Source organism: Prenolepis imparis, unplaced genomic scaffold (genome assembly GCF_030444845.1).
Source record: "Prenolepis imparis isolate NDT839.2.m4 unplaced genomic scaffold, iyPreImpa1.0 SCAF_9, whole genome shotgun sequence".
Taxonomy (NCBI): Eukaryota; Metazoa; Arthropoda; class Insecta; order Hymenoptera; family Formicidae; genus Prenolepis; species Prenolepis imparis.
In genome coordinates this window covers 3,717,514-3,733,967 of record NW_028141167.1, presented here as the reverse complement: position 1 = coordinate 3,733,967, position 16,454 = coordinate 3,717,514, and the positions used below count along the sequence as shown (strand labels likewise).

Genomic DNA, 16,454 nt, shown 5'->3' with positions numbered 1-16,454 from the left:
AAATTTACCGTGACCAAGGAACGCCGTGGATGGGTAGTTCGCGTGTAAGTCGATGTAAATATCGTCGCAACACATGGAGCTTAGAACGCATCAAGAGTTCTTAGAGGATGTGTGTGTGTGTGTGTGTGTGTGTGTGTGTTACATGAATGTTGTGGGACAAATGATTGAATTTGTGAAACCTGCATATGTTATATGACATAATGCATTCCCAAGAGACTATCTTGAATCTACATTGCAAATCTAATATATGTACATGTCGCACATATGTACTTTACATTCCAAAACTTATTAACTCATTGTTGTTATAGCTCTACAGAATATTCAATTGTTCTCGTATTATACATAAAGAAAGAGCAAAAATAATATATGGAACAATTTTAAATATTAAAAAAAAGTTTCTAAATCTCTAAGTATTAAAAAAAAATATGAGTTTCAAATCCGGCAATATTGAAAAAATTTCAATGACTTTGAAATCCATACTCTTTAGTGATTTAGTTAAGATTTGCAAAACTCCAAGAGAGATTTTAAATGTATTTGTCTCTATAAATAGGTTTTTGCTGCAGATGCACAATAACTCGATAGATTAAGATTATCGGTGATCGTTGCAAGTGACATTTAACAACGAAGTCGAACAAATCTCCGGAATTCTAGTAAATCGGACAAATTAATTCAAGCGGCAAAATAATTTCGGTTCGCTCGCTGGCAGAAATCGATACGTGCGGCAATAACTTTGAAAAGCGATGGAATTCCTGGGTTCATCGGTGATTCGTGAATCTTTGAGAAAATCCCGCGGAGATTGCCTTAATCCCCCTCGAGACACGATATTAGTAAGCTCAATGTCGCGAACCTTTATACAGCATCGCATTTTTCATAAAATGTAAGCTTCAAGTATAGGACAGAATATGTTCTACATATTATGTAAACAATATTTCGGAAGAATATTTTTCATTTTTGATTTTTTTCGTATCTATAAAATTTAATATTTTCATGTTTTATTAAAATTTAATATATATAATTAGTCAATGCTGTATATTCAATAAAGCATGTTATAGTTTTTTTTTAATTTGATATTAAAGAAAAAGAAGCTTTTAAAATTTATAATTTCTATTAAATACCATCATTCTTTTGCTGTCTTATAATGTGTACATATCTAGTCATTTCTCTGTATCATAGAAACAATTTCACAGAGGCAAAGCGTGAATAAAAAACATTACGCTCACTCCTCGTGTCGTGAGTAAAGAGTTCTGAAAAGAATATTGTCCGAGAAGAATGAGCTTGCGAGATTTTTCGCATTACGGACGCGTTTAAATGGCGAGAATTAATTGCGTCCTTTTTTTCATATTCGTTTGCTCGAAATTATTTCTAGACAATACCTTTGTCAGAGCTCGGCCCCATTCATCGGATCAAACCTCACGTCCTCGCCTCACCTAGAACACAAGAATGTCGTATATCCGTAATTAGTACACAGACCACTTGTGTAATTAAGAGAGTGCGACGGCATGTCACGAAGTAGCCAATTACGTAGATACCATATCGCGTCTGCGTATCTTTCATTACGTGCCATAAAACAGTATAAAACTTAAAAACCAGCGCTACGCTTTTTATGCTTTTCATATTTCACACTTTTCTTTCATCAAGTTGAAAACGTGTGCTCTTGATTTTTCACTTTAAAATTTTTTACATTTAATCAAAATAAGACTACTAAAATGATTCCCTTGGAAAAAGATGTGAAAAGAAATATTAGTAATTTTTTAAATTATGTATATTTTGTTTTTTCAAAAGTGTTATTCAAAATATTGATATAAAACTAATATATTTTAAACACGTCTATAATAATCATAATAAATAAAATTGTAATAAAACTTATCATACTCAATTTCATATCTTTGGTATAAACATTGTTGTTATATAACTTTTTATCGTGTAAAAAATCATTTGTGTAATATGTTCCCAGAACCTGGCACAGAAACATGTAATATCTCGAGAGACACCTTGTATTTACAATTTCTCTCCAGCCGGAATAATGGAGCACGCAAAACGCAAACACGATTTCAAGCTCTGGGGCGCTATTCTATGCACGAATATCTGTCGGTTCGATAAATGTTGTTGCGCATGTTTTTTGATATGTCGAAATACGTGCGCAATGAAATTTACCGAGCCGACAGCTGGTCGGTAGCCGTGTTCGGAATAGCACCCCTGTTCTATGTTCAGTTTCGCAAGCCGCAAGTATCTACATTCACCACCTTGCCAGCTGCAAATTTCCTTGAAGAAACTTCACGGATCGTTTGTATTCATTCGCCAGCATCGGCATACTTAAGATTTCTCGAGTGACCGGACGATCTAGAAAGCATCTCTAAAATGTCGATTCTTTTAAACTTCGCCGATTCGATTGGCCGCGCCGCCTCCGCTATTATGACTTTATTTCCCGCGACAATGGCCTCATCTCCGAGAGACCGAAATTCCGAGCGGAAACGCGTGTATACAAACTCGTGGATTGCTTGCAGCTGTTGCCGGATTCACGAGCAGCGCCAAGGCCACACTTATATATGGGAATTAACCAGGAATTTCCACCAAAATAGTTTCGTTTAGAAATATTGACAGACTACATTGCGCGCAATTTTTGCTCTCTTATCAAAATATTTGAAAATATTTGATTTCTTAACTTATTTTTGCATAGCATTCACGAATCTGTCACTTTTCTCGAAAATTAGTTTTGAATAAGTAATGATTAGAGAAAATATGTCATAAACAAAAAGTATAAAAAAAATAGCTCATAAAATATCTTTAATCGAAAAAAATCAACATAAAATCTATATAAAATATAAATATGTAAATATTAAGTGTTTATATTTTTTTATTCTTTAAAAAATATACTACTAACAAAATATTTGGGTTTGCAGATTTTTATTTTATAAAAAAATAAATCCTCTAATTTGACTTAATAATTGAGAAAAATTTTTATATTTGTTGCGTCCAAATTTGTAATTTTGGAATTATTGATTTCGGATCAACAAGCAAGTGTGTTCAAAGATAAAAACGAACTTTATAAAGAATTGTTTTTTTATCGATGGAAAAGTTGAATCCCCTACGCATTCCTATATGTGCAAGGAACATACAATTTATCGAAGCTTTTAACAGAGAAAAAGAGAGAGAGAGAAAGGGAAAAAGAGGAGAGGGGACAATATTTGTCTGACGAGTTACTTTGTCCAGCTGGGAGAATCCTAGCGTTCACACAACCAAACATTTATATTAGACCGCACAGGGCGCACCGGATCTCATCGTGAGACCCGAAGAACAACCTTGAGGAGAATTCGCCGTCTTTGCTGGCACATACGAGCCTCGTCAATACTCCAAAGTAAATACCTAACTTGAACCGTGTCGTTCATTAGAGCGGAGTACAACAATTACGCGAATCTGGCCGACATACGCAGCCGAGAAACCCCAAGTTCGTCGGATTATCGTGACAAATAAATCATAACTTCTTGTCTCTCTAATGAGTGTAATAATGTGCAAAATCACATCTAGGTCAGAATTCCAACGAACGTGACGCGCGCCTCTGAGCAATCTTTGCGTATAATAAATTATTATGCACATTAAGTGAATTATGACTGTTGAGTGAATTTTGCGCATTCAAAATATTTAAATGTTAGAGCACAAATGTCATAACTTATTTTCCTCGCGACGTTCAACAAGAAAAGTAAAAAATAGTTAAAAAATAAAATAAAAATTACATTCAAAAATATTGAATTGCAACTCATTCAATCTCAATATTTATATTAATAATTGTTTAATTGTTACAGATGGTTTGCAACATAACACGGCACATTAATTTTAATACCGATTAAATTGTAGAAAAGTGAAAAATGAATCACTGAATCGTTGTTTCAGCAATTAAGAAATTTACGTGCTCTTTTATTTGTTCACACCATCATACATCTCTGTTTTAGTTTAGTGTCTGTTTGTTTAGGTCAAGTTCTGCTTCCGAGAATCTTTATGGCAGTTGGAAAGACATATTTTGTAGGGCTACAGGTTCTATTGTAGTTGTAAAACCACTGTAGTCTAAAACAGATGGTTTCACGACTGTCTTTTTGTCAACGGTACAGGGATTATATCCTTCCTGAATGGATATTAAATGAGCGATTACTGTATGGAGATGACGTGGGCGGCGCAAGGTTTATTATTCAACTTCGCTAACGGCATGTCAGCGAGAGACCAACGGCTATTTACACCGACGTCGATATTAAACTTTCTTTTTGCGAATTCGCTCCAGAATCAACTCCAACTGGACGCTAGAATCGATGTTTGATTCCCAGCGGGGCAAAAAAGAAAGTTCCCGCGAGAGACGGATACAATAAAATTCTCCCGTCCTTTTCGTTCGCTTGTCAGTTCCAATCTCATCTAATTATTAGGTCGAGATTAACAGAGGAATAGAGAAAACCGTTGGAAAAAACGGTTCGGGACGAGATATCTAGATTAGACATCGGTTTACGATTTAATTACACGAGTGATAATTCTGTCACTTGTGAAAATTGTCATATTTTTCTTTTTTTCTTTAATGTAGTTTTCTTTAACGACTTTTCATGTATCTTGTCATGTAATATATACATAAATGTTCCTGCACAAGTGTGTGCGGCCGTTCTTCTTTTATTCTAATTCAAGAAAGATAATTTTAACTTTGCATTCATTACGTGATGATTTAATAAAATTAATTTAATAAAAAAAATAAAAGCGAATAGGCTTTTTTATATCGCGGCATCTTATATAAGCGTGACATATATTACATGAAGATACTTTCCTGCGAATTTTCTTTGCATTTCAAATTTTCATTTGCACGAATCAAGCCTTTTATCGCACGTGTAACTCTTGAAATGCACGAGATCAACGGAGAGAATTCAGTTAATATCCGGTACGATCGTATCTCCTTCAACCAAGAACAATCGAGAAAAAGATATCGGGGGGAGGCTGAGAAAATCAAGAGCACATTGCTGCGATCGGATCGCCGAATGAATGTGCAGGAAATTCCTCGTTTCAGCGTTGCTAAATCTTATAACGTTAAAAAAAAAAAAAAAAAAGAAATCTGGATCTTTTAAAATAGATTCACTATATACTAGTTCGCTTCCTCGATTCCTACCTTCAGACCTTTTCGCGATCGCGTACATGTGTTTTACTTCGAGAACACAAGACAATTTGTCGGTTCGTAACCTTTTAATTTTCTTATGTCTTGCGTTACCGGCCCTATTTCTATGCGCCGAAGAGTATAGTCTTTATATTTTATGACGAACGTCGCGACCGCGTTTGCCGCGTTCGACTTCTTTCGCCTCCCTCGTCGATATTTATGCCTCCCCGTGTTGTCGATTCCGATAGGCACACGCATTCACACGGGTGAACAAATGCTGGCGAAAATAGAAACGCGAATCGACGAAACGAGGGATTTCCATTCTCTCTGGATTGAACAGAGGTGCTAGTACATGGAGTTCTTTTTTCTCATCCCTCTTGTGTATCAAAACTGTTTTTGTAGAAAATCAATCGCAATCTTTCGTGTATTGTTAACTAAAATTATATTGTTAAAATAAACGAGTAACATGAAATATCTTTTACTCTCTTACATTTAAATCTACACCTTTTTTTTACAAAAAAAAACGTAATTAAATTATACTGCGCGCGATATTGTATATATTATAGAATCTATTGCAAAATATATAAATGTTTTTAATAAACAGTGACACAAACTTGGAAGTACGTAAATATATATATTTATCCGAAATAATTCTCAAACAATTTAATCGTCTCATTTACGAATGCAATAATCGATTGAACGGATAATCGTGTCATTGGACAGATTTCAGAGCAACAAGTCACGAGCGATTCGTTACATAGACAGACATCGATCGATCAGGAACTTAAAGTTCAATAAACGACCATTAACCCGATCAAGACTCATTTCGCTATTGAAAAAGAAATGCTTAACATTTATAAAGATTTTACTCATAATTTGCATTGAGCTTTAGTAAAGGCGCATGACACACACATGCAGATATAGCTATACGTGCATACATTGCGAATATTACCGTAATAATTTGTATATAATTTTACAAACGAGAAAATAAATAAATAATTAATACAACGGTAAATTGAATTTTTTCCCCATTAAGAATCCTATTATTTAATGTTGCATTATCTCTAAATTTTCGCGATAAAATATGGCAATTATCCGGTGTAATCCGGGACAACAGACAGGCGAGTTTTAATACGGCTGGATTAGACATTTTGCAATGGTAACAGAAGGCATGGTGGACATTCAATTACGACGGGTTTAGAGATTCGGTCATTGCGGCCAGCGGGATACACTAACGCTCGGGCAACTACGAATCCCAGTTCTCATTATAGTGATCGATATCACGGGTCTTGACCTATTATTGTTAACTATGCGAGCGTATGACAAATGTACACGCGATTTGTATTAATTATACTTGAAATCTGAATTTTGATTATGGCCCGTAAAAGATCTTGCTATCGTTTGGAATTCGCATCTATTACCTCGCTCGTGAATCGAACAGGAAATTATGTTAATGAATCATATATAGCCGTGAGAAAGCTTTATCGACGAAGTTCCGAACTTCGAAACACGTGCATCACATTCGTTTGCCGTGTCATTTTATGCTGAATTATCATCTGCATATGAAATCTTGGTTTTATTTTTATTTTAAAACAGTATAACCTTTTCTTTCATATTTTTTTATAACTATATATTTCTAAAGCGTATATTTGAGGGAAATAAAAAAAATGTGCAAAGAAATATATATCAAATGAATTTAAATGTCTAATTTAGATGATAGATAAATCATAATTCTAAAATAATTGTATAAAAAATTATCTTCATAAGCTCATCTCTCTTTCTCGATCAAATGTAAGAAGTTTAAAGATAGTGAGAGTTAAAAATTAAAAACATGTTTTTTTACTTTCATATTTTGCTTGTCAAGTTTCGCATATTAAAATTTATTTTTCTCAATACTCTTCTTAAGCATGCTTTTCATACAATAAATTATTTTTATATAACGTCATATCAAATTTTAAAATCATAAATATTACACAAATTTCCTTTTTTTGCGTTTAAAAAGTCAAAAATATTTTGCAAATATCATATTTCTTTAATATAATTTACAATGCTTGATTATGTATAATATATTGGAAAACATTTATTTTTGTAAAAATGTTCCATAAAAGTAAAACATTCGAAATTCGATATTTTATTTGCGAGAATTATCCATGATGAACTGTAATAAATTCACATAGGTTCTTAATATGATCGACTTTTTATTTTGCTTAAAACTTCTCTTAAACATGTAAAATTGCACCGTTACGATCATTGCAATCCATGTTAAGATCATAAAATTCAAGCACACAAAATAGAAGAAATGCATTAACTTTTATTATTTTTCTGATTTTATTTCGCACAAGTTTAGTTAAATAGAGCCAGTATTTCGGAAAAATATAACCTTCTGGCGAGTTAACTAGCGATTCGTTTTATCTTCGCGCGGTTTTTGCGGATTAAAAAGAAAATATCACAATGTAAAAGAAAAATTACACAATGCGAGAGAGATCGTAACGTCAATAATGACTTCGCGCTGTTATATGCCGTTATATATACGTGATACAGAATTACAACTACATGATGCCAGGCGTAAACCGACAGAGCGGCTTTATATGGCAAATTAAAAAAAAGAATAGCGAGAATCGCGTACAACGATCCTATATCGATCTTTTTTACTCCCTCTCTCTTTTCTTACTCCCTCGCCCTTTCCTCCTCCCTCTCTCTATCTCTCTTATGAGCATTGTTAATATCCGATGAACGTCTGAAACATTATCTGGAACAAGCGACGTGTCGAGCAAGGAGAAACGCGGACCTTGGTGACAGGATCGCTCGGATGAGCGGAGGGAATCAATGAGGATGGCGACGCCCGTCCGGGGCGCCGATGCCCGGCTATGCGTCGCGACGCTCTCCTCGAGTCCCTCACGATGCGCAAACATTCATCGTCTCGTGGAAAAGGAGAGTCGAGAGTCGAGAGATCGAGTCCTCATATATATATATATATATATATATATATATATATATATATATATTGAGTCGATAATTGCGTATCCGTGCGGAATAAAAGTTTCGGACAAACGCGGCTAATTTGCGTACAAAGTAAAATTGACTATGTGAATGGACGCATCGGAGCGTGATGCATTATGATAATCCCATGTATCGCTTATCGAAATTTCTACACATGCACACGCGCATTCACACACGTACCTATATCCAATCTGGCGATATACTTCGCGATATACTTCGCTTATATTTACCATCGAGCCCGTTTCGTTGCGTTCTAATCTGCATTCGCATTGGATCGCGATGCAAATTGCACGCATGCAAATAGCAACAAGATAGCCGTGCCATGTGAGCATATACACACCCGAAGTATATATACAATATCAGTAGCATATAGAAACAGTCTCTTGCATAGAGAAACATGACAGGGTAGATAACGGTAGGTAGATAAATACGCGCTGGACCTATATTACACTTTCATCGGCCGTTGATTGTTTCTGCTAATTGCGACAGCTTGTGCGAATTCCTAATATTCCGTGGACTCCTGCAACGAATATATATATATTTTGTGCAACGCACATCTCTCGCGTATGGTTTAAAGTACAAGAGTCATTCGCAGAATATAATGACAGAATGCATGTGAGAAAATTATATAACTTCAGAAAATCAGTATAACTTGCTCTTCAAGCGATCTATAATTTGTGTGACTGAGATAATTCTATTTACAATTTTATGTGTATGATTCTGTGTATTCTGTGATTCTTCAAATGCTTTCTGTATTATTATTCTGTAATATATATATGTATATTGTATATATATAGTGCAGAATATAATAATATAGAAAGCATTTGAAGAACCATACACACGTTATTAAAGTGGATTTAATTTAATATAAGAGTAAAGAATGAATTATATAAAATATGTAAAAAAAATAAAATCTCTCTTTCCTACGCTTCCCAAAAAATTTGCACTAAATTCTGAAAATAATATATTACACGCAAAATAATTTGAATTAAGAGCAAAAATAAATACAATCGTAGCTCAAAAGATCATAATGTCAAATCCTTAAAAGTGTTAGCTTTAAAATGCAATTTTTTATCAATGAGCTATAATTTCCCTTCTTAACATCTTTTTAACATTTTATTTTGATCAATTTAAAATTCTACTGATAATTTATTTTAATTTAAGCTAATTAAATTTAAATGTAGAACCATTTGATATTCTAAAAGATTTAGCTTTTCGAGTTATAAAATTTTGGTACTAAAGCTTCTGGTTGTTCGTTGAAAATCTAAGCTTGTAAGCTAAGCCGTTCTTGCTTGAAAATAGGAAAAAGCAGCTCTTGCATAAATTTTATTGTAAACGAATATCGCACCGGATGTGATGCAACGGGTTTGTGTAATTAGTTTTACGACACAGTAAGTCCGAGTATGATTGCCTTCTAATATTGCGAAAGGGCTATTTATCGTCGTTGAAATAGCGGGGACGTTTTCGACTCGTTCAACGACACAAAAGCCAGCCCAACAGGGTTTGGATGACCTGAATAATCGAGTGCTCGAATAACCCCGATTTCTCGTTCGTTGAAGAACTATGGAAATAGGATAATAAGAGATTTTCAAGTGACGAGTTTTACGCGGAGAGAGTCACGCGACGTTTAAAAAGGATTTTATAGCGAAAATCCTTCAAAGAAACCTCGTTTTCTGCGCTCAAGTACGGTGAACTTTAATGAGAATTTTAATATCTGCCGAATTTTAATTATCAGGTGGATTTTTAGACTTTTCAAGAAAAAAAGCTTTACAGGCGGCAAAGGTATAATTACGGCAACGCCAATCTTCTTTATTTATTTACCCTGTGTGTTTCTCAGTCTACTTTCCCTATTTTAATTAACATATACTGCTTCTAGTATATTCCCGGTATTTCGCCATTTGTTTTATACTTTTTTTTCCAGAGCAAGTAAGAACAAAGTTTTAATGTGGCATACATTTTCGTCGTTATATCTTAATTTTCCTCATTTTTCGTCCACTCGGAAAGAGTTCACGCTCTGTTACATGGAGCATCGCTTTCTCTGCAGCTTATCCTCCATAACGATTATTTTTAATGAAATTATAAAGTATTAAAGAACGTTTAGTCTTTACAGAAATTAATATCGCACGATTGGATTATACCTATATAGAAATGTGCAGAACAAAATTGATCGTTATTTTACAATTACGACAGATTTTCTTCGGCATCAGTTAATGACATGTAAGATTAAACTTCTAAAGTTTTTCGAAACTTTTTACGAATTAAATTTGTATTTACTAAAACTTTATGTGCGCGCTAAAGGATAATGTGTGTGTGTGTGTGTGTTACTTCAATTGGAAAAATTTTTAAGTAATTTTAGAAAAATATCTCAACCGAATATGGCTCTTTTATTATCCATTTGCATTTTTTCTTAAATTATACTATCATATATTATATTGTCATATTTTGCCTAAATATTAGAAGTGAAACATATTTACATAATTTGTTGAAAAAAAGTTTAAAGAAAAAACTTAAGAAAAATTTCCCAAGCTTAAATGCATCCTTGAATAAAGTGCCTTATTCTATATTTTATAAAGGAAGGAAGAATTCAAGAATAGTCCAGTTTCCCCATAATTAAAAGGGTAGATTCGCTTGTACGAATTATTTTTGAGTTAAATTTTTGAACAAAACGCGAGTTTTTTTTTTAAGGATCTATTACAAGATGTATGATGTAGAACACGTTTTACAATAAGGTTTATAGACGTTATCGAACACACACACACGGCTGCAATGTGGTGGAACGCGAAAAGACGAGGTGATAAAGTCGCAAGAGACTGATGCGTGAAAGCACGTCGCACAGCGACACTCAGGATGCATAAACGCGAGTAGCTTATAGCGCGCATTATTTGCCGGAAGAGAGAGACAGAGAGAGAGAGGGGTAGGCGATTTAGTCATGTCTCAAAGCACAAAAGCAACAAAATGCGCGAAAGTATGTGCGTAAAGGAATACACAAAATATACGCTATTTTATTATTCTGCAATATGTAAATTTAAAAGAGATGTACGCAGAAAATTCTCTATATAAAGTATATAAACATAACTTAAGAATAAACGTGACTAAGCCGTATACGATAATATTTAGAAATAAAAATGGGATAAAATTCTCATAAAAATGTTTATTTTCTGAGCTTGCAAGCGTTTTATCCTTCATAATTATCGTTACAAACTACGAAATTATATGTTTAGAAGAAATGTCAGATAGTATATATGTGCGTGTGTAATATAATGTGTTGGCATTTAATGTAAGACAAATTTATATAAAAATATCGATATCATATTAAATTTAAGCACATCTCTCAATCACGCTACACGTGCGCGTATACGTGTGAAGTTCAAAGGAAGAAAAATTCATAAACGAATCAACACTTTTACCGGAAACGCCCATGCATGGATCCCTTTGGGTTCGGGCAAACATGTCGAAATCGATCAAACGTATCTCCGAAGATTGACGTATGCGTACAAATAAACGAATCGATGCGCGATTCGCTTCGATTATCTTGAGAACGCATTTTCGATAAATCAAGGCTTCGCCGTTCCATTACTCGTATTTTTAGTAGCTTCCGATTTTACTTCCGCGTGATCATGACCGAAATTTTCGCGTATCTTCTACAGAAATATCTTAAGAAATTTAGGATATATATAGAGTTACAAAGAGTGGGATACGAGACGTAAAGATATAGTATAATGATAATAAAATAAAATGAAATATAATAAAACGTTAGCAAAAGAACGTTACAAAAAAAGGAAGATTATATATTCTTTTGTATATTAATGAAAGTAAATAGGTACTTTTCTTTTATCGAGATAAATCCAAAATCTCACTTCATGACAGATCGAAGGTTATAAAGAAGGCAAGTTCTTGTCCGAAAATTTTAAAAAATTGTTCTATTTTATCAAGATTATCTAAAATTACAATTGCTAAATTTAATCATATTAATATTTTAAATAAAATTTAATTCATTAATTCACAAAAAGGTGTTAACTAGAGAATTGATTAAAAATTAAAAGCTTTTGAAAACTTTTTACAAGTATAGGTTACAGAATATTGTTTTCTGATGTCGACTAAATCTTATCTTAACAAAATTTGAACAGATTTAATTTTGAAGTGTAATGATCAAGATAATTGATCACTTACAAAGTAAAAAGTTGCAATGACCAAGCTGAAAACAATAGTCTTTTGTCACCTTTACATTAAGAAAAAGTTGACTTCAAGTTCATCAAAGAATCCGTAGTTGAAAAGTGATACGATAAATCTTTGAACAGTCTATATAGAAAACGCTTTAAGTATCTTACACTTTCCTTCGAGCATTCTTTTAACAATTTTTCTTTAACTAAAGTTTAATTGAACTCTATCTTTGTCCACAAATTTCTAACACATTTAACTCAATTTTAAATATTTTTAAAACTAATTTTCAAGTAAAAAATTCTATAATAGTAGGATATACTTGCATAAATTAACCAAATTATAAGATTTTTTTTGTTTAAGTCTCTAAAATCGAGAAAATGATTAAAATTTTAATCACTTTAGATTTTAAATCTGAAGTGGATTTGCAGATAAAAGAAAGTATGAAAAATCTAGAATACTCTGTACAATTTAAAAAAATAATTAGGGAAATGCTCATTCTGGAAAGCGACTATATTCTCGTTATAATTACAGACTTCGTGAATTTCCCCTCTCTCATTGCATCACGATCCTTATTCGTCGTCTCTCGAGAATGATACATAGGCGTGTAACGGAAGGTGAGATAATTAGATGACAGTGACGTGTGAATTTATGACACTCGCGATTCCCAATGCATGTACACTATATTTTTACCGCTGGGAAATAATATGTCGCATTTGTAAATCGATCCAGATATATAAACAGAGAATGGCAAAATTAGCGTAATTAACGCTCACGGCATTATTGCTCTCTTCATATTTCACATAGATGGAATTCAATTTCAACAATAACTTATGTTAGATATTTTAAGTTATCACGATCTAGGATTTGCTTATAAGAATTTTGCTAAAGATTAGTCAGTTTCTTGACAAACATATTAAAAATCACTTTCATATTATATACTATACATCTTTAATATTTAAAAAAGTATGAATCTAAATGTGTTATATATATTTTGTGTTATTAATTATTATATTTGTTTTTCGTAGAATATAAATGTAAAACTCGAGATATAAGACAGAGTACATATATAAATTAAACATTTTTTTCATATTTGCACGACATTATTTTTATGATATTATTTTCTGAAATATGAAAAATAAATCTTTCATTATCAGGATTATTATATATTTCTTTTCATTTTAATAATTATCATAATAATATTTATGAATAATATATTCCTAATTTAATTTAATTTAATTGAAACCTTTCCTATTTTATTGAATACCATCTTCCATATTAACATCGTTTCACAATCTTGGTCCAGGTATTCGGAACTCAAACTCCTGACAATTTTCATGACAATAAGAGCTAAGGACTATGTAACCGTCGGAAGTTAATTTAACTTTCTCCCCCCGACACTTCGCAGGAGGCACTATTACCGTTAGTTCGATCAATCCCACATAAGAGAATTCTCTCAAAATTCTTCTCTTCGATACATCAAAAGATCGAGAAAACAACGAATGGCGTGAAATCACGGTAAATGGGAAAAAAGGAAAACGGGACAAAAAGAGGTAGAACAGAAATGTATTTATCAAAGCGCAATTTCGTAAGTTGGCTGAAGATGAGCTCTAACTAAGTTGAGCCCCGCAAAATTACCCCTATGACAGAAACTTCGGAAGAACTGCAGTTATGAACGCGCGACCCAGCGATGTTAATCAAGAAGTTGCAACGACGAGATCGTAAACGTCGCGGAGCCGACAATTCTTTTTTGTTTCTTGGTTGTCGCGCATGTGTTGTCCGATAAAATGTATATTCTTAATTAAAGCAGACAAGATAAAAGTTCGCAAAGTGTTGCTGCAAGATTCACGAGGACTTCAAGTATAGTCGCATAAAGTATGAATATGTGATAAGAACACGCGCGCGCCTTGTCGTTTATATTCGCGAATAATTTCAAAATCATATTATTTTTCGAGTCAGAAAAAAATAAAAGATTAGCTTGACTGTCAGTAAGCTTATCAAATACTGTTATTTCAATCCGTATTAACAATGGAATGATTAATTATTCAGATTATCTCATTTGCATCCACAAGCGCACTGATACATATCCGCGCATCTGATGCATAATTATATATTGCTAGATAAAAAACTAGAATTATTATTAAATTTATAAATATTTTTAATTACAAATTTAATATATATATATATTTAAAAGATACTTAAAATAAAATCAAGTAAAATATTTTAATATGTAAATATACTATTGCGTACTATTGCTATTATAATTTGATTGTAATTATAATGTATAATTATAATTAAATTGTATGTAATTATACATATAATTTATATTTTTATAATTAAATTATATGTAATTATACATATAATTTATATTTTTGTAAGATTGTTAATGAATAAATAAATTAAAACCTCAAATAATTATGCTGAATAAATAGCATTATGAATTGGACAAATTTTGTGAAAACTAGTGGTTTACAAATTTAAACAGACTGCAGTTGTGAATGCAAATAAGTTAATATGATTTTGCGGGGCATAATACCTGGAGATTACACGATGAATCCGCAGGGGCTAATAAAACATGATGTAATATCGCGATCGCTGTAGTTACAACCATTAATGACAATATTCTTGATAAATCAAACATTCATTAAAAATGCCTATTAAAAATTTTAAGTAAGCCATTAAAAATTAATATCGTGAAAATTAAACATTTTATTTAATATACGTATATAGAGATATTAATTGTAACGGCAAGTAAATGAAATCGAAGAATAAATCGTAATGTTATTAAAAATTCTCCTAGTGACCCACTTTCTCTCACTTAAACTAACTTTTTGCTCAGAAAGGAACATCTCTTATTTACCATCACTATACATATTTTCTTCGAGAAACGAGGGTATAAAAAAAAGAAAGGCAAGAAAGCTTTTAAATAAAACAATTAATTCTCCTCCAATCCCATTAGAAAAAAACCAGTCAAGATAAATTGATATCTAAAATCTCCATGTATTTCTTATTCCTATTTTATATTTTTTTGTGCTCCAAGAAATATAAAGTAATTTGAAAAAAAATAGCTATTAATTTCTCAGGTCAGTGTGCGCGCGTGTATGCATGTCTGTTATTAATCAATCTACTAATTTTAATTCGAAAACTTCTATTTGCAATAAATATGAAATTCGATTTTGCACACGTGCATGTTGATGGCGAGTGCAAGCAAGCGCGCGTGTTATACCGCGGCCGCGGCATCAGCACTGACCTTGACTTTCCGACATCTCCGGGCAGCGATGGATCTTGACTGTCTCCTGAGCGCCTCCAGAGGAACGCGTTGCCTTCAGGATCCGCGCCGGCGAATGCACCTCCACGACACAGCGAAACCACCACTTCTTTTTCTTTTTTTTTCCCCCCGTTAGCCTCAAACTTAAAAGGTGGCAACCGATCACGGATTCTCACTCTTGCTCGCGTGCAACCGATCGATCGCGATCCCGCGAACGGAGAGGACAATCATTGAGATACGGGAATTACGAAGAATGCAACGATACGAGGGAGATTGCGATCGACGAGGGTTGCGGTGCATTCGACACGTTGCCGCAGAGGAATACGCGGGCGGATGTACTTTTTTTCTTTCTTTCTTTTCGTTTCTTTGACACGCGACACGGCGAATTGCTCGCGACGCGGCTTGGGCGGTGACTGAGCGCGAGGACCGAGGCGTCCCGACGCTCTCTCGGCATTACCTCCCACCCCCATTTTACCCCCCGATATCATGCGGGCGGATAGATAACGCCTTCTAGAATTCCCTCGATCTCCTGGTTCCCATCGTCACCGTCGTGTTCCGACCTACGAGATCCGAAAGTTTTCCTGCTCTCCTGGGGCTACTCTTAATTCCCTTTCAAATCACCCTGATACCGCCCTCGGTACCAAGCAACTTGTGTATTTAACCCTAACAGTATCAAAGAGTTTGTACCTCCCTAACACGTCATATGATATTGTAGTATTAATATTTTACAGATTAAATTAAATAATTTTCTATCTAATAGTTGGTGTAACAAAAAATTGTATAATATAATAATTTTTACACTTCCAAGATAAGTGGAAAAATATAAAATAGTTAAATTTTTATAACTCTTCAAAATTTTGTCTTATAAAAGTTAAGTTTCGGATTACTTTTTCGATTAAAAGAAACGATCAT

General features: G+C 33.4%; 1 protein-coding gene across 10 annotated transcripts in view; it reads right to left on the bottom strand.

The window, feature by feature from the left end:
- The window catches only part of Trpgamma (Transient receptor potential cation channel gamma), an 83,787-nt gene that overhangs the window by 64,421 nt on the left and 2,912 nt on the right, over window positions 1-16,454 (bottom strand). For 4 of the 10 annotated variants that reach the window (XM_083046256.1, XM_083046255.1, XM_083046260.1 and 1 more), the window contains one exon: window positions 1,374-1,427. The exons of 2 other annotated variants lie outside the window; for them this stretch is intronic. The gene's annotated coding sequence lies outside the window, so the exon portion shown is untranslated. Of the gene's footprint in view, window positions 1-1,373; window positions 1,428-15,524; window positions 16,249-16,454 lie in introns of those variants that run through there. 4 more of the 10 variants (XM_083046257.1, XM_083046263.1, XM_083046259.1 and 1 more) reach the window with 2 other exon arrangements.